The sequence below is a fragment of the Haliotis rufescens genome, unplaced genomic scaffold, assembly GCF_023055435.1.
Source record: "Haliotis rufescens isolate VD_foot unplaced genomic scaffold, xgHalRufe1.0.p SCAF_136, whole genome shotgun sequence".
Taxonomy (NCBI): domain Eukaryota; kingdom Metazoa; phylum Mollusca; class Gastropoda; order Lepetellida; family Haliotidae; genus Haliotis; species Haliotis rufescens.
In genome coordinates this window covers 291,374-311,156 of record NW_025963820.1, presented here as the reverse complement: position 1 = coordinate 311,156, position 19,783 = coordinate 291,374, and the positions used below count along the sequence as shown (strand labels likewise).

Below are 19,783 nucleotides of genomic sequence, written 5' to 3'. Positions count from 1 at the left end.
TGTCCGGAGTATGACGTCCGGCTTTTTGACGTTTGTTAGACAACGGAGAGAACCCCAGTATTGTGTATGCATAATCTGACAATATGCGCTCCAAAAACTAATGATCGCTATCCAAATCGGATCGATGCCTATTTGTTTACACGTGAACAATCCCCTACGGCGACGTTCGGCCCCAAGAGCGTCACAAGGTGGTGGAGGTGCAAACTTTTCAATATGTACCAGTGTGTACGAGCGTTTAATTCACGATGCAACTACATTGACCTACTTAACCATCATGCCTCCAAAGAAATCACACTGACAGCGCTACTCAGTGATGATGATTTTGACATTTCCTCCCCAGAACATAACATTGGCATGAGGAGGCGATGGCTCGTATGATCCTGAATTGTTGCTGGATACATTTGAAGCCTATACAAAGTTTCCATGCCTTTCTCACGGGACGCTCCGAATGTTTTTCGACTCGTATGAATGATTAAAGGGAGGGCAGTTCAGTGGTTAAAGTCTCTTACGAATGAAGGCAAGAGCAATGAGCTCTTCCTCAGTAACATTTTTTACTGAAAGACATTGAGACTCAATTTGACCTTCAACATCAGTTGCGACAATTCGAAAGGGCTGTCCAGAAAATAAACCACTTATGATGGCCCTAGGCAGAATGTTAGGTAACAAAGAAAATACGGCTTATGAAACTGATTGAAATTAGGTCACTGTGATTTGTAACCACTGCTCATATATGTGTATTCAAATGATATATAATTACATGCTTCATATTACTTCACAAATATCTCAAATATTGTCATTTTAGTGATAATGAAAGAAATGCTTTGTGAATGACTTTCACTATTTCCTTGACTTCACACTTCAACCCTTCAGGAGTTATCACTTTTGAATTTACCTTCAATATCAGTGACAAATATTTCAACCCAAAAAATTAAAGATCTATCCAGCACATCTATGATGTCCTTTGATGGAATTCAAAGTAACATTGACACAAATATGAGTGAATGAGTTGGGTTCAACGCCGCTTTCAACAGTAGTCCAGTTTTATCACGTGTGTCAGCTTAATGTGGGAAGAAAGCCCGACGTGATGCAGGTCTCGGACGTTTACCACTTAGGTGAAACCCACGAGCACGGGTATGGTGCTGACAAACTTGGAAAGCACCTACGGATCACGCTCACCAGATCAAACCTCCTGTTCCCTCCATATTGCCATGAAAGAAAAGGAATGTTTCCCTGCTGCATTGTGTTAGTAGAATCGTGAACGTTCCATTTGGCATTTGGGTCTTTTCAAGTGTTTACCACATGGTCCAAAACAACAATGTCTTTAAGGGTGACTCTCCAGCTTGGCATCCGTTGGTCTTCTCACATTAGCCAGGCCAGCCTTTGTGAGTGTATCTAAGTACAACTTGACATACAACTTCTGTTTATGTTTACATTCATGTTTCAAAATGAAGCCCTCGACCGTAGAGGGAATTATAGGTAAAATGACTTGTCCCGGAAAAACACGAGTTTTTTTTACGAATGACTCTGAACACGATCGGTCATTTCTGCAGCATTACAGTTTATTTGAGTCCATTGTGTGTGTGTGTGTGTGTGTGTGTGTGTGTGTGTGTGTGTGTGTGTTAGGACGTATCAATACGTCGTTGTTTGGAATATATTTTTGCCTAGCATGCCAAGCGATTAGGCAGTGTGACAAGGGATATCTAACCGGACGTGATATTCATACAGCAGAAACGTTTCACAACCTCGTCAAAATTGGCAAAATATTGAGATTTCAGCTGAGGTCATGCAGGGAGCTTAAATGACATATTCAGGTGAGGAGTACGTAAATATTAATGATCAGGTATTGGAGTAATTTACCACATGTAGGTTACTCACGTATGACATTTACTATATTATGTAAGAACATCTGTGATTTTTTTTTTTATAGGACAAGTAGCCTATCTATCATATGTTAATCCGTACTGATGTATATGATCTAGAAATATGTTTTACTTTTATTCCTTTAATGAGATAATCTGTATGGTAATCCCAGATAGCATTCAGACGTTGGCCCAACGTCGGCAATGGTTGGCAGTGTCGCGGTCGGATTTTATACGTTGGCCCAACGTTGTTACAACGTTAGGTCGCATTTCGGAAATTATTTCCAAGGGGCGCTACTCGTAATTGACAACTTCACAGAGAGGGCGCTGCGTTTTTTGCGCCTCTCAACGAGCAGACGACGAGACACAAGCACACGTTCGATCATCGGAATACCGTTTTCCTCGAATATATAGAGGTAAGTGTTTAATCATTATCTAATATGATGTACAAACAGTACCCGAGAATAAAACAACCATTGTTCATTCAGAAATATCAACACGAGTAATTATTTTCCAGAAATTGAAAACACCACAAACTTCATCAAGTTCATGACCCGAAGCCAAATAGGAATATATGTCACTCTGATTGCTTGCAAATATATAGCTTGCTATTACTAGCATACCCCCCAAAAAGTCGCGCTTGTCCGTATCATAAAGTTTGTCGTTATCGTGAGGACAAGTTAGTGCAAAGAAATGTGCACCGTGTCGCGTAAGTGCAGTTGCAGTGTCGATCTCAGCTGTTTCTAACAGTTGGTGGTCATCGGACAGCGAGCGACCACATGACTACCTAAACAAACACTGACTGTGGTATTTGTAAATGAATACTGGTTGTTTCTATTCTCGTGGAAGTTTAAAAATAACAAGCAAACTCAACTGAAAAGGTCAATTTCGTTCTCGCTTGTGCAATTTTACGGTCAAAAAGATCAACTAAACTGAACAATTCAGAACGAGGCTTCCAAAACTCAAAGCATTCCGTGTACATGATAAAATAATACCATGCAGACTCCTACTGATCAGTGTACGGAGCTTTTCCCTGTTGTCGGCAACATCGCGAGTTCAGTTTTCGATCACAAATCAGTGGCCGTGGGATTGCGTTTGTTGTTATTTGAAAGGGATTGATAATGGCATAATCGCTTTTTTATTTGTGCATACCGCGGGGGAGTAATGGTTAGAACGAAGGGAACGTATTGGATTAGATTGGGTACGAAATAGTCATGAAATCATTTCCGATTGAGAATAATATATTTCAATAAATATTTACAGAGCTGTTTCAGCTTCATCTTGTGTTGTCTCCGATATCGCATTTTGTTAATTTTTCCAACGTTACTATCTTTGTAAATGTTAGAACTTAGATATAATGGCATATTTATATGGAAAATATTCATATTTATATTTTTAAAATAAAATAGAATCTAAAATCACGATTTTAATTTAATACCAGTGTTAACACTTCTATTACTTATTGGAAGGTCAATTCATAATCTTATTCAACATTCATGCTTCCAACATTGGAACTCTTTATTTGGCAATATATATTTTTCATTTATTTGTTTATTTTTCACATCAGATTTTAGAAACTTTGCCAACATATGCATGCTATTTTGCATTATTTTTTACTTGATCACAAGTTTGTGAGGTACAGCAGAAACGTAAAGTTATTGCTTTTGAATAATTACAGTTGATTTCTATTGGCTGATAAAACTATTTGCCAAATATAACCACTCACATCATACTGTTAGTAAATCAGATTTATCGCTACTGATTTATTTGAGAATGTTATACTTTGAGGTTTCTATTTTTCTTTCAGGTGGAGTTTACAGTATTGTGGAAGCATATTTGTTTACATCACATCACAGCCAGAAAGGTATACATGATGCAATAAATAATATATTCAAACATCTTCAATAATGGAAATTTAGATGATTCTTATTTAATTACACCCTCAATCTAAAAGGGCGGGTGATCAAGTTTATCTGTCCGTCCTTCCTTCCAAAGACATTTTTTTTGTGTGAGTGCAGTTCAAAGTTTGATTTTGATATGTATATTTTCGGAAAAATAAGATTCTTTAAATGTTTTTAACTTCAAATATTTCTTTTTATGTCAACCTTTGTGCGACCTATCACTTGAACACTACTTCATGGATTCTTTTCCAATTATGGGTACAGTTTCTACACCCACAGGAGAGGTGCAGTGCAAAGTTTGGTTTTGATTAGTGTATTTTCTAAGAAAAAATAGCTTTTGTTATGATTTGAACTTAAAATATTTTTTATTTCAACAATTGTGCTACCTATAACTTGAGATCTACTAGAGAACATGGATTCTGTCCAAATTTAACGAACACTTTTATATTAAAAAATGGGATGCACAGCAAAGGTTGATTTTGATATGTGTATTTTATTAAACAATATAATTTTTGTACATGTTTTGAACTTAAAATGTTTGTTTTTTAATTTAACATTGTGCGACCTTTAACTGCATGGATTCTTTCCAAATTTAAGAAACACTTTCTATGCTAATAAAAGAGGTACAGTGAAAATGTTGATTTTGATATGTGCATTTTCAGAAAAAATATGATTTGTTTCATGTTTTGAACTTAAAATTATTTTCTTCAACATTTGTGAGACCTATAACTTGATGTGCAGTGCAAAGTTTGATATTGATAATTATGCTTTTTCTATGTTTTAAACTTTGAAAAATGAATGAGTCGTTACTGTTGTTTATTTAGTGTTAATAGCTTTTCTGCCTATCTATGATTCAAGAGCATCATGGTATTACTGTCTATGCTACCTTCCCAGTTTTAGCAGTTTTTTAACAGTTTTATGACTTGGATGGGTGGAGGTAGCACTGCTGAAACCTTTTTTTCATACATCAAATTATTATTTAGGGGAAGGCAACCATTTTGTATGTAAAAAATGTCCCTTGCCTTATCATTATTATAATTGTGTCATTGTTTTATTCAGTTACCAAGGCACACAGAGAGACCGTGGATACAGTTGAAGATCATCCCTGTGATAAGTTCTTCTGACATCTGAGGATTGAAAAGGCTCCTCAACCACTCAGCCCAAGTTCTGATTTGTCATGTAACAAATAAATAAAGGTCACCGAAACCAGAATTCTATTGTCATTTTGTTGCTGTTATCATATTTTTTAATAGATCAAGTATATTGATCATAGGACATCCGATGCATGGACGATTTTGCTTGTCTCAGTGTTGCCCTAATGCTGAATGTATGGGGTAAGGCCAAGAAAAATTAAACGTTTCAATTTGTGGCAGGCTTATTGTCTGATGGTTTTTAATTTGCAAACTTGTGTGAAAATCATTTATCTTTTAATAGTGTTGAAACATTTGTGAACAAATTGCACATAGTCTTGAAAATGGTTTTGGAAAGTAAATATTATAGCACCAAATTGCACGTGTAATTTAAAACATTTTGAATTTTTTCTTGGCCCTATTTCAAACTATGTATGCCGAGGTACCCTTCCAGAAGAGAGCGCATTTAATTGGCATGTTCTTTCATGGAATGAGTTCAGAGTGAATCTAACTTGCAGAATGTATTCCTTGTTACCTGATGTCTTAACTACCTTGGTACAAACATTTCAGGCTGCCTGGGAGGTATAGTGAGGAATAAAACAGACGTAATCCAACGTTGGCCATCAACGTTGGGCCAATGTTGGCTATCAACGTTGGCCCAACGTCATTTTGACCGGCGGCCCAACGTTGGGCCAACGTTGGCTGAACATCGTTGTCCCAACGTTGGGTAAACGTTGGCCAAACGTTGGCAAAGAAACGTTGGCCCAACGTTGGGTCAACGTTGGACCAACGATGTTCGGCCAACGTTGGCCCAACGTTGGGCCGCCGGTCAAAATGACGTTGGGCCAACGTTGATAGCCAACGTTGGCCCAACGTAAGTGATAACGTTGGCCCAACGTTGGCCCAACGTCTGACTGCTATCTGGGATGTGACTAATTTTCTTATTTCATACCATGCCGACACATCAATCCGTTGTACTCACCAACCAGTTAGATAGATTGACAGCCTAAACTCACTTTTGAAAATGTGAAGAATCAAGAACAAATTTAATGACAGGGAGGTTTTGTTACAGTGAGCATAGTTAAGTGGAAGATAAGTCATTTTAAAGGTATGGACATTTTCACTTGAACGTGTTTAACAATAACCATGACAAGTTTATCATGTTGGAATTTGGGCGGTGGGATAGCCTCGTGGTTGAAGCTTCATGCCATAGAGAAGGGTTCGATTCCTTTCATTGGTACAATGTCCCTCCCAGTGATATTACTGGAATATTGCTAAAAGTGGTGTAAAACCATACCCACTCGTGTGGGGACTCCAGATTGGAATTGGTCCCCATCAACCTACGCTAGTTGTAAGAGATAATTTATTGGATCGGGTGATCAGGCTCGGTGACTTGGTTCATGGCATGCCATCGTACCTGACAGAGTGGATCGTTGCTCACAATATCAAGCACTGGTTTGTCGAGAAAATTTGGTTACCTTAAGAATACAGTATCACAAACTTGTCAAACAGGTCACAATACCCTATGACGTAATTTGTAGTATTGTATTGCCTGACACACTGGCAAAACACCCTGTGACTTCAGGGGTCATCGAGTGTGCATATGCTCTTCTCGGTGATCTATAATCTCCACACGGAATGTCGTTGAATAAGCCCAGCGATGTTGAGAGTTTTGAATGTTTGCTTACTAAACATTGCCTGTAGCGGCGCAATTGATAGCAAACGCTGGTTTATGAAAGCACTTTTATTTTCAATGGTTTTTTTTCATATGTTTTCTTAATCCAAGTGGCTAAAATGATTATAAACGGGAACTTATAATGTGCACTAGGCAGTCATTTGAATAGTTTCACATGGGTTATTTGTGAGTAAGAAACTGATGCAATTTCTGCCCTCACATTACAACGAATTTTATGGATATGTGGCAACAAACCTACCCCAGGCTGTGAAGTTGTTGTGGTGTATATGTACTACATGCTGTGATGTGCAAAGGCCGAATGCATCTAGTGGAATTTATCATACCAAATCATAACATTGTGCTGGCAAATATGACATACATCTCCATAACCCTGTCATAGATAAGAGATTGTGAATGCAACCACTATTTTACAGTGAAAGTTTGTCTTCATTTTGTTACTTTGAGTGAGTGACTGTGTTAAAATGTAACGAACACTGGCAACATTTCAGCCATATCGTGACTATATGGCTGAAAATTTGCCAGTGTGACGTTACATTACATGATCTGAATTTATATCATGTCTGTACCATTTTGGAAGGTGGAAATCAGAGTGTTCGCCAAAGACATTCATGTTAACTGTACCAACCTATACTGAAGACGTGAAAATCACAAACTCAAGTCTGCTTGCATGTCGGTGGCAGCTTCGAACGAAGGGCAAGGTCCCCACCGGAATAGAAAAAGACAACAGTGATCTACTCACAGCGCTTTACGTTAGAGATTGGAAATGTTATTGTTCACGGCTGGGACATTTGGGGCTACATAATCAGAAATAAGGCACACACACGAGATTTCGAATGATTTATATCAGAGATGTTCACTTTGAGTGACCTGGTCGTGCAGTCGTGAACAAACAACTCGCGAAACAGTTCCACAAAATACGCCTCAAAAGGGAAACTGATGACACAACTGGATCATCCCAAATATGTCTAAATATGTGTCCGATAGTTTAAACGGACTTCATTTCACCACGCTTATCCTTTCACGTTAAAGCAAATTAAAAGGTGCGAAAGTGGCCTGGTGCGTCACGCTTATGGGGACCCTCGATCTATTGATCCGTAGTCGTACATTGTAAAATTTTATGGATTTTATAACATATGAAGAAGTCTATGCATATCTTATATAGAATGCCAACCGAATTTGGTCTTGTTTGGTTTAATAAGGGTTTGTAAATATCTCTCGCTCTGAGATTGCTTCAGTCCTGCCTTGTAGTATCAAAATGAATGACGTCTCGCGATTTTTTATGAATGAAAAAAGTAGTACTGGTGTGAAAGAGGTCACGGTTATCCAATCAAAACGAATAAAACAAGGTCAGCCTTTAACGACACACGTGTGACGTACGGATCTAGATTCTTACCACCTGTATCGTCATCACGTGGGTAATAAAATAAAAAAGATCTACTTTGGCTGCGGTCCCATTCTGATTCCATTCGGTGGAACTAGATTTGACAGATTTGGAAACAGGTTTTCCTATTGAGGTTGGAAAACACTGTTGTATGCTGGATTTGATTCATTTGAGTGCAATTAAGTGATGTATTGTAGAGAAGGTTAAATGTGGCGCTGTTCGAGTGAAGGTTCATCAGCCTCCACACACAAACTTTCAATGGGAGAGGTCGTAAAAACTCCAAGACAGAGCCTTAAGTGGTGTATCATGTCTACTTTTTTTTGTAAATTGCCTGTACAGGCTCTACCTTAGACATTGGAACCATAGTCTAGTCAGGAGCGTATTAACATTTTGTACAAGTAAAGGAGGGTTGTCTTACCCTTCCTCAACAAGTTGAGAGCCTTCGGGCACTTTGCCTTTAGATATAAGAATGTTAGATGAGTCAATTACGAGGCCACATAATTTGGCCTCCTCTACAACCTTAACAGGAGTACCATGTAAACATAAATCTGTATCCTTGTGAGGTCTATATTAACGACAAAAGTGAATACAGTTTGTTTTGGATTTTGAAAATTTCAAGCCATTTTCATTTTCCCATTTCTTTTATTCTGTTATAAGACAGAGCTGTAGCTATTTTATTCATATTCATTCTACTTTATTCGTACGGAATGTTGTATCGTCCCTGGAAAGTGATTCATCATCGCTATTATTTAACATTTTAGTTAGACTATTGATTTTGATGCTGAAAAGTGTGAGTGATAGTATGCTGCCTTGAGGGGCACGATCTAGACTACCAGTTGTTTGACTTTCATTTTTGTGGAAGCCTCGGTGGCTGAGTGGGTTAGATCCCTGACTTTGTGTGCTGGTGATTAGGTGCCTCACTCTGGCAATGCGGGTTCGAATCCCTTCAGCCATGGGAGCCATGTCAATTTACACTTGTCAGGGTGGAATATAACGTACGTTACCAAGTGACACCAACTGGACATTGGCATGATTTTTATAAAAAAATTCTTTAAAAATCATTCAAACAATATTGCGACTCCTCAGGGTGCAGGAAATCAAGGGCAGGGTGCTTCGTTCCATGAAATGTGTCTGGGGGAACACTAACGTCATTGTGCAGAAAACAACTATATTACAAACGAAGAGTGGATACATAACATGCAACAAATACTTGTATAATATAATATTCTCTTCCCCAAAGTTAACTATTACAGCAGTTAATAGATGTAGCTGTCCAGCAAAAGGGTAAGTCTACAATAACTTCGGTCACATACACCTAATAAGATTGCTAGAGTCAGCAAAAATCGTAATTACTTTGTTTGTCAAAGCAGGGTGTTTTCAATGACGATTAGTTGGTATCTTGTGCTGGACAGGCTAATTACTGGCCAACTCTGAAATACACAGAGTTGCCATATGACCACTAGTTTAAGGAAGATAATATACCCTATGATGTATCGCTGACAAAGTAAGAGTCTTGCTGATGTGGTCATTACATGGAAGATAGATAGACTGGATTTAAATACCCCTTACAGAGCCAGAATTAGAACTGCAAACATACGCCACGAAGCAAACTCTGGGTCACCACGACAACCCAGACACCCCTTAAATATGGAGGTGTTTTGCAGAGACGGCAGACAGACGGCAGACCGATACAAGCAGCATCACCAGCAACACAGTGAAAAGGTCCCGAGAGCCAGAGCCAGAAGTAGAACCATTTTGTACTTACAGAAATAAATCTTCGTTCCTGAACAACGAAATGTGTTTGTTACATAGAGATTGAGTATGATCTAGTGTTAAAAACATATGAAAGTGTTCAATGTTCTTTGTCATACACTATATGTTTTTCATATTTGTCAACCGAGACTTTATGATTAGGGTTTGACATATGAAATCCCTTATAAACTGGGATATAAATGGAGTGAGTGAGTTAAGATTTAACGTCACGTCGGCAATATTCCAGCCATATCGTGACGAGAAGTACATTAATAATACACATATTTAGACAATATAAAAAGCTGTCAACGATGGACAGTACAATAACTAGAATATCACCGAGTCTATTTAAAACTAGTTGAGAATATATAAAAGGCATAAGTATTAGTGAAATGGACAGTTACTTTGACAATGTATAAATAATCCTCTGAATCAATCATTCCGACATATCAGTATTGAATACTGAATATATCGATGTTGTACATTGCATCAGCCATCTTTTTGCAGTGAAAACATTGTATAGAATATTTAGTATTCGTAAAAATGAAGCTTCATATTTTTGCATATTCTTTTGTTTCATATTGTACCACAGAGGTTTCAATGGGCTATTATTACACCAGAGAGCATCTTTGTATGTAGCAACATTGATTATAGAGAGTAACAGTACTGATTTAATATAATGTTACGTATACTTTACATTCGACGTTTGGACCATATCATTATTGTAAAGTACTTTTGGTATTTTAATTGGTAGGATTTTGGTGTGGTATTCGGGGGTAACATTCGTCATGCTGAACACTTTATACCATTTACCGATGTCAGTCACTTGGTTGTCTTGTCCTGACCCATTATTTACAGACCGCTGTCATTTGGCTGGAATATTGCTGGTTTTGACGTTAAACAACACACAAACTAAAAACACAAGATGCATTTTCACAAAGGACGATTTTGGGGTGATGAACAAGCTAGTGGAAAGCCTACAAACCTCTTGGTCGAAGGAAACAAGAAGGATGTTTTAGTTTGTCATATGGATGCTGCTTAATTCTGTAGCAAATGCACAATATATCAACTATAACTGGCAGCAAAGCCAAACATATAATGTCCACTTAATACAAGCGTGAGAATGGCCAGACGTATAGATTTCAAAGTAATGTTATCTAATTTGCAATTAAAACATTACAGACAATCCTTGCACCTCTCTGCACATCATTTGTCTTAAAAAGGGGGGCTTTTGCCACCAAGTCCGCGATCTCACCCTGAAATAGCAGAGAAGCCAATCTGATGCTGGTATATCTTGCAAGCTGACACATATGCACTGGCCATTCCTCGTGTCTATTTGTAATATGTCCTTTAGAAGTCTGTGGCGACAAGGGATATTCACTGATAACTAAAGAGGACATTTTTTTATTTTGTTGACAATGGTCTCTGTTTATTCATTTTTGTAAACGTGTTTTACATATTCCGGTTAAGTTGTTAGTTGTTCAGTTGTATTTTTCAAGAAACCCCTAAATTCAAAATAAAGAAAGGGAGATCCTGGGTAGTCATTGAAATTTACATGAGACGGTTTACACCTAGATGTCACCATAAATCACAAGAATTGCTTGTAAATAAAAACAACTTAAGAGCATGTGTTTAAGATCATCACAACTGACAAATACTTAACATACAAAATCGTAAACTAATACAGTAGGTTGAATAATATATATTGTAAATGCCAAAAGAGGTTTTGTGATTTGGAAATATTGTGTCAAAGATATTTTCACTGTAATGATGGCAGCATACTCCACAGACCCTAGAAAAAAATATTACTTTATCCCGTTCACTGACATGGTAACAGCATTTTTACCTCTCCTGCCGGCCTTTATGCAACGCAAATGTTCTACACAACCATGTGCTCAAGGCTACTTTTGTAAGGCTAATATTAAAACTCTCAAATATATCCTCCATGATATAGCCTACTTTCGTTAGGTGTATTTCCCTAGTGCCACGGCTATGGAGCTGAGACAAAGGTACCAAAGTCCTCACAACGCAATTTGGGTCCAATAAAAACACATAAACATGATCAATGGAGGTCATTCTGCAGACGTTTGATGTCAGATCATAAACGCTTTTCAATGACAATCACATTTCCCCTGGTCATGAGTTATCTTAACACCATCGCACGAGACAACAAAGTAGCCAGAGGTAGTATAAATAAGACGGATCGTATTGATTACAACAGTACTCATATTTTGCTACAAAATCACAACCGAAAAGAAGATACGATGAAATACCTAATATAATATGTTTTAAGCAGTTTTCATCAGGGAATCAAAAATGGCTCCCCATGTTACTTGGTATTTTCTTTTCGGCTTGGCGCTGTTTTATACATCTTCCCGAAGCAAGAAAGCTAACTGACTATAACAGTCCAGTTTCCACCCTTGCCGACCTAGGATGGTATTATAGAGTTACAGTTTGGCTGGACTAACGATTCTATGCATAGTCCAATCAAAATCGCGCAACATCCTGTTCACTAAAAGGTCTGTGCAGAATGTGCACCAGCAACTCGTTGTAACACATTTTTTCCCCAATATTTTCATGTTCTTAATCAAGGTGCTCACGTGATTTGGTACACTTCACGATGTGAGATCCGTTTTATCAAAATATAGATCTTGATTATCGTCTAGATTGGGCGCCGCCTTTTTGTTTGAGCCAAATGCAAGTGATATGAGAGGGGGAACCTGATTGGACCATAGGGGAGGCATAGGAGGGACATAACTTGTAATTGCCACTGGTGGCGCTATGATCGAGCCGAGGAATTCCAGGCTATTTCAGCAAGGGTGGAAACTTTTAAAGTCAGTTAACTCACTTGTCTCGGAAAGATGTTACATTTGTACAAGGCGGAGTAAGTTTTACTCTTGAAAACTTTCTACGCATTTTGGATATTTTCTTGGCGGTCACCAGTTAATCAATTTTAATTCAGTTTCCATCGTTTTCCCGTCTCATGCCAAATGTACAGACACAAATCTTGTTGGAAGTTAATGATTGCTTCAAAATTCGCATACAGGGATCTACATACTAATTACTTCAACGACTTCTTTATTTTTGGAGCCTAGCAACATTCAAACGTGAATCATGTCACAACTCGTGTGCGTTCTTAGTCACTTAAGTAACGCATCTGCTCTCAAAAAGCGAAAACAATTACCTTGTTCTGTTATGTCGAATAACCTAGATTTTTTTCGGGGTTGCGTCAACATCCCATCTTTCCTTTGTAAGTGGTCTTGTTGGTCTATAAAGAAAAGTTTAGTACTTATTTCAAACAATACAGAGAAGAACAGACCAAGAATAATCATTGGAACATAATTCATAAGTTATGTTCGTCTGTTTTAAATGAAACTGTATCGAATAAACATAAACTTCAATTAGTTAAAGAAAAAAAAGACACCTTCGCATTACAGGAATATTAACCTCGTATGTTTTTGTATCGTAAGTATTATGTATTAGAAAAAAAACAAAAACGTTGGTTATTTCTAAAGTATTAAATATATATTTTTTATTATTTTAAGGAAAAACCCAGGGTTAAAAATCCTTTATTATGTAAAGATATCAAAGTACCCAAAACAAGTTTATTTGTGATACATCTTCTGGTGTTGTACACCAACAGGAAATAATTATGCTTGTTAAAGTACGGCTTTAGTAAAACTGAAGCACGACACATGAAGACAAGCGTTATGTGTCGACAAATTCATATTCTGCACACACCATAATGGACACACTTTGTTTCACCACTTCGAGACTTTACACTTGTGCTTCCTGGCTGACACTCGGAACGGGGAACCTGTAGAATGAAAGAATTGGTTATTTACTTGCAGATACATTTTATGTTGGATGTAACGATAGAATTCTTACTGTCAGAAACATGAGAGGGAATGCTAACTGTCGAATAGTCTCACACATTCTCTGAATAAAAAAACACCAGACCTCATCCACCCAGAGTTTTCTACCCTAGCTCACGTCGTCGTCGTCGTCGTCGTCATGGCTGCCGTCTCCCGTTTTTTTCGAAAATCGACTTTTACATGACCCTGCCCAGTGATGCCTCCATGGATATCTATCCAGACAACTTAGTCAACGCGTATTAAATCAAATTGCCTTATCCGCTGTATCTGGACCGCCACGGTGGGATGTGGGAGTCAGTGAAATTGACTTTCCAATGACATGGTAAAGGTCACCCCACCCTTTGACTGGTTTGCTCTGAAACTAAAGACCGCCTTCGTGGTCTAGTGGTAGAGCGTCCGCCCGGAGAGCGGAAGGTCCGCGGTTCGATGCCCGGCCACGTCACACCAAAAGACGTTAAAAGATGGTACTTGTTGTTACCCTGTCTGGCGCTCGGCATTAAGGGGCTAAAACAAGGACTGGTCGGCTCGAAGTCAGTATACTGTGTCTGAGTGGGGTATTCATGTTAAACTGCGGCATGGTATCTCAGTGTGCTAGCATTATAAATCCCATTTCACCTCACCTTTTTTATGAGAATAAAATATTGGTTTAACTAAACTGACCAAATAGCCTGATTGGATTTTCTTACCCATTTGGGGGCGTTCTCACTTGCATAGGTTTTACAAGATTCTGGCCTCGGTTTCAAGTCGTCAGTAAGACAAAAATTATGTTCAATGCAAATCCAAATTTTGACTTGCACAATATGATCCCGTAATTTTCAGGTGAACCATTTACATGATTTTGAATGTATTTGTGACGAGTGCCACTCAGTGCCATGTGTCTTCTTACTGTAGTGTCGCTATATAAGTGCAATAATCTTGCAATAAACGCGACGTTAAACCCAATTTCACCTCACCTCTTACTGCAGTGAGCAAACGTAACAGAGTGTTGACACATGTCCGTAGTGTATGCACTTGAAGGATGGAAGCGGATTGGGAAGTAGATTGATGGATGTTACAGTAACCTGCCTTTCTTTTTTGTGAGCAGTAGGAGATGAAAAGGAAAAGAGGTAAGTGTTTGTTTGAAGGGTTTCGTTCATGTTATCGGCAGTGAATCGTTTACCTTAAATTACACCTTGATCTTTCATTTCAGGGACAATATCTATTTCTGTCATGTCAGCAAACTTCCTATCCTGGTCTCTTATAATTCCTTTGCTGGTTTTAAGGCTTCTGTGTGAAATCGGGATTCCAACAAGCAAATTGGTGGACATAAGATTGATGTTTTTTTCGTACATTATGTGAGTAGAGAACGGGAACGCATTTTTTATGCTTCATAAATCACCTGCTATTCTAGGAACTATAGGCAACTTTTCTCGAACAAATCCTCTGCCTGGCCCACTTTTAAAATCATCTAAAGAAAGGTTCACCTTCTTTCATAACCAATGGACTCATTTTATAAATCTTAGGAGACCAAAATATATCTGTTGCACAATATAATGTAAATATAGTGTAAATTTCTTACACTTTCTCTACCTTAAGAGTGAGTATGTATGTGAGTGAGTATGGTTTTACGCCACTTTTAGCAATATTCCAGCAACATCACGGCGGGGTTCACCAGAAATGGGCTTCACACATTGTACCCATGTCGGGAATCGAACCCGGGTCTTCAGCGTGACGAGCGAACGCTTTAACCACAAGGCTACCCAACCGTCCCTTTTACCTTAAGAAGTCATAAATTTCCTCCTGATAGCATCGGATGGTTTCTTACCAAATACTCTTGTAACTTCATTATTTAGTGCTGATACAACAACTGATAATCATGCCACCCATTCCAAGAACCTTTTATCAGTCATCTCATGAGCATATTGACACCCAAACCTGTGTTCTGCTTATGTTCCATTTATGTTCTGTTAAATCTTTCATAAATAGCTTGGCTACGATGGCCTCTTTTTCGCCACGTCTGATTATAACTTTGCACTTTGTTAATAGTGAGTTCCTGATCTCCTAAACTCACGCCCAGGATCTTCTTGAAATAACATAGGACATTTGTTTAGGGTCCCTGTTTATATATGCGTCCCAGTGCAATAGCTAATTTCGTAGGATCTCATGAGGTTATTTGTTCAACCTCTTTGTTCCCACTAGCTACATCTGCAACGGTTAAAGCACTCACTCACTCACTCACTCACTCACTCACTCACTCACTCACTCAATAAAGCATATTTATATGTTTTACATCTTACATTGTCATGCAGAAGAAACAAGAGGTCAGCCTGATGAACTTCATTAGTTTTGGAAATATCAAACTTTTTTCTCTCTGTATACATCGTTGGGTTGGTAAGTATATTTGCCATATTCATAGATTTCTTCATCTAATCCATAGCAACTTCTTCAGAAACATTAGCCGCTAAAGCTAGTTTGTGTATTGCCCCTTAACCTTTCCAATATCCTAGACAGGTCTAAAATCAATAAAATAGAATGGACGGAAAATATGTCTAGCAATTGTTTTCATTCATAATTTAATGATTAAATGAGTAAATACTTTAAAGCCAATGTGGCAAATTTGGGCGATGGTTAACCAGTTCACTCATCTCGCTAAAGGCCCTGTTATCTCAACACAGGCAAATTGTGTTAAGCCCATTTCAGGAATCTTCCGCCGTAACATTGATGTTTTTTTAAAAATTAAAGTTAAACTCAATCCAATGACTTAACCAAACGAGCATGGCTATGATGCTGACAAACACAAAAAACGTAATCAGTGAGATTCTAATGAGCGGCCATACTTTTAGGGCACGCGTAAGGACGCATCTCTGCACTACATATTTGAACGCCTCAGACATGTAACGAATATTCTACAGTACGTATCAGTATAAAAGTGACAAGTATATGTCCTTACTGAACTTGGTTTCTTCCGACAACTCCAGTCTTGATCACTCTCTGAATTCTTTGGCTTACCAGATTGCACAGCATTTGCTGCCATGCACATCCTGCAAACCAGAGTCTTAGAATTGAATCTTACATGACTACAACTTGAGAGTCGCACACATTTGGTGAAGCACAGTAAACTACCGTATTGCTCAAATTCAGCAAGGGGAGTTTCACATTGCTCCTCTTGTGCACATTTTCCAAATACAGTCATATCCTCCTTCACATCTATGCTGTACATTGCGACCCACGCCAAGGTAGAACAAATACAAAAAACTTCGCGTATCATTCTTAACGGCTTCGACTCCTTGATACCAAGACTGTTGCTAGTAGAATGTAAAATGTTAAACTGCTTCACAAAGTTCTGACAAATAACATGACCTGACAACTAAACTCCACTTGCACTGCCATACCCTTCTCCACTGTCCCTTTGCCCAAGGGTTTTGCCTGCCAGTGTTCATGCTTTTTGAGCAGTCAACATCAATATTTTATATGATAAAGTTAAACGGAAGTTACGCTTCAGATTTTATATATTCCAATAAAAACATTTATGTGCCATTGAAATATTGTTTGGTGCTATCTATTCACTTTGAAATTGGTCGTCGTGAGTATTATCAGTTCGTTCCATTCTCTGTGACTATCGCTGAAATGTCAAGTAGTTCAATCGTGTCATAGAACGATTAAGGACAATAACCCCAAACTAGATAGATAAAGTAAAATAAGGTCAAACACCGTTGTGTCGAAGTTGAAGGGACTTATGTAAAAACCAAGATTCGACACAACCGAAGATGACAAATAAAGAAGGAATACGCAGAGACAAAGCTGTTACTTCGAGACAAGCATAGACTCGGCACATCAAAATTCGACACTGTATATTTTTTAACGAAATTGTATATTACTTAAAAGAAAGAACACGTTTCATTATTGTTCTAAATGTATCACTCTGAAATAGCCTGGTATGATAGTCGTAAAATAACTCCTTGTAATAGTGAATCAGCCCCATGGCTCTCAGATACTACACGATGTGATGCTGTTTATCATATACTACAGAATAGTGAATCAGCCCCATGGCTCTCAGATACTACACGATGTGATGCTGTATATCATATACTACAGAATAGTGAATCAGCCCCATGGCTCTCAGATACAACACGATGTGATGCTGTATATCATATACTACAGAATAGTGAATCAGCCCCATGGCTCTCAGATACTACACGATGTGATGCTGTTTATCATATACTACAGAATGATGTATGTTCAGAAGCACTGAACTGGTAACCGCTGCATGTTAATAAGTCTAACTGTACAGGGCCAAACCAGATCCACAGTGAGTGAGTGATTGAATATTTATAGTCACATCGGCAATATTTCAGCCATATCGTGACTAAATCAAGTTAGACAGTAATAATACATACATTTTTATCATAAAACCTGTCGTCAAAGGACAGTAAAATAACCAGACTATCACAGATGGACATCTTAAGACTAGTATGTATAAAAGATACTACCATAAATAACAATACAGTATAAAAACGGGGCTAGGGATCGCCAGCAACTAAAAGTAGGCCACAATACTAGGAACCGTGGGGACTTACAGTACTTCTGCTACCTGCACGGTTCCCCAGCAGGATAGATCCACAGTGAAGGTTTGTACATATGGTTTTACGGTGCGGATTTTAACTGTGTCCAAACTCTTTTTAGCCCCGCCCCTTAGTCCCCTGGGGTGGGGGCAGGGTTCAGCCCCATCATTTCTCCAATTTGAATCCCCACAATTGGAGAATGATTCCAGCCAAAAATGGTTGATATCTATCTCATAGTTCAAGAGAAGATGTCTCTTAAAGCAACATAGCCAAATTACCCCTATTTGCCCCCGCCCCTCAGCCCCATGGGAGTCAGCCCCACCATTTGTACAATTTTGAATCTCCACTACCTAGGCATGCTTCCAGTCAAATTTCGTTAATTTCCTGTTAGTGGTTCAGAAGAAGAAGTCGTTTGAATAAATTGTTGACGTACGGCCGATGGACGACGGACGCCACGGTATGGCATAAGCTCACCTTGGTCCTTCGGACCAAGTGAGCTAAAAAAAGATGTTTACAAGACATATTTTTAATAGCCTGAAGACACGAAAGAGAATTTCAAAATATAATGAATTGTTTATATTTGCATTGCTTCTTGATATATTTTAGTGCTGTTAATATTGAGGGAGCTTCTGCTGTGAATATTAAACTATTATCTGGTTGCCGTTAAGATACTGTTCTGGATCCAATGACAGTGGCACTATTATTCGTAATTGATTGTATTCTTGTTAATAAATTAGTGGATTTGTATCAGATTTCCTAAGTCTAGTTAATGTGAGGTCTACATTTGGCCTTAACATTTGCCAAGGAGGCGATGAAAACAGTCGTGTGGGAGCTTAATCTTAATCTAATCATGAAAGTTAATGTTAACAGCGGAAACGACAGATTTAATTCTTATTCCAAGTGGTGGAACAAGAGATGATATCTTATTGTAAATATCTTGGTAAAGAGGATTAAATATGCAATTAAAAGCTGGATTTGACTGATTAGAATTATTTCTGACGGCGTAGTTTACGAGAAGGTTCATCCGCTTCAACATGCAGACTTAGAATAGGAGAAGTGCGAAAGGGCCCTAGGCAAAGCCTCTGGCCTTGGTGATGGCTAGCTTGCATTTTCAAGTTACTATTACATGCTCCACCGTAGACAAGCTGGATTCGAGTTATTAAAATGTAATTTAGAGATATACTGTAAAGATAATTTAAATCGACGGTGTTTTAGGGATGGCTTGTCAGCCTCCACATGCAGACTTTTAATGGGTGAAGTTCTTTGTTGAAGGCACCAAGGCAAAGCATTAGACCTTAATGAAGAATTGTATCCAGTAATTTTAAATGATGGAAGCATAATCCAGTTTAGATCGGATAAGTGCTCTGTATAGTTGGAGGAGGGTTTTTCTGCGCCCCCCCCCACCCCCTGTGGAACACACTGATCTTGATTATAATGATCAGACAGGGTAGAACCCACTAAAAAGCTGAAATTGTCTGTCTGATAAAAATTGGATATCAATTGAGGCAAACGGCCTCACTATCCAAAATCATTTAAATCTTTTAAAATACCATGTTTCCATGTCGTGTCGTATGCTCATTCTAAATCGAAAAAGATAGACACTGCATGCTGCGTGTTAATAATGGCATTGTAAACGTATGACTGGGAT

At 38.3% G+C, this 19,783-nt stretch overlaps 1 long non-coding RNA gene across 1 annotated transcript; it reads left to right on the top strand.

Annotated features, from left to right (window-relative positions):
- Nucleotides 1-2,031: 2,031 nt before the first annotated feature.
- On the top strand, nucleotides 2,032-4,992 carry LOC124115322. The gene is made up of 3 exons (XR_007220564.1): nucleotides 2,032-2,275; nucleotides 3,667-3,723; nucleotides 4,820-4,992. It is a non-coding gene; the product is annotated as an uncharacterized LOC124115322 (long non-coding RNA).
- Nucleotides 4,993-19,783: the final 14,791 nt, after the last annotated feature.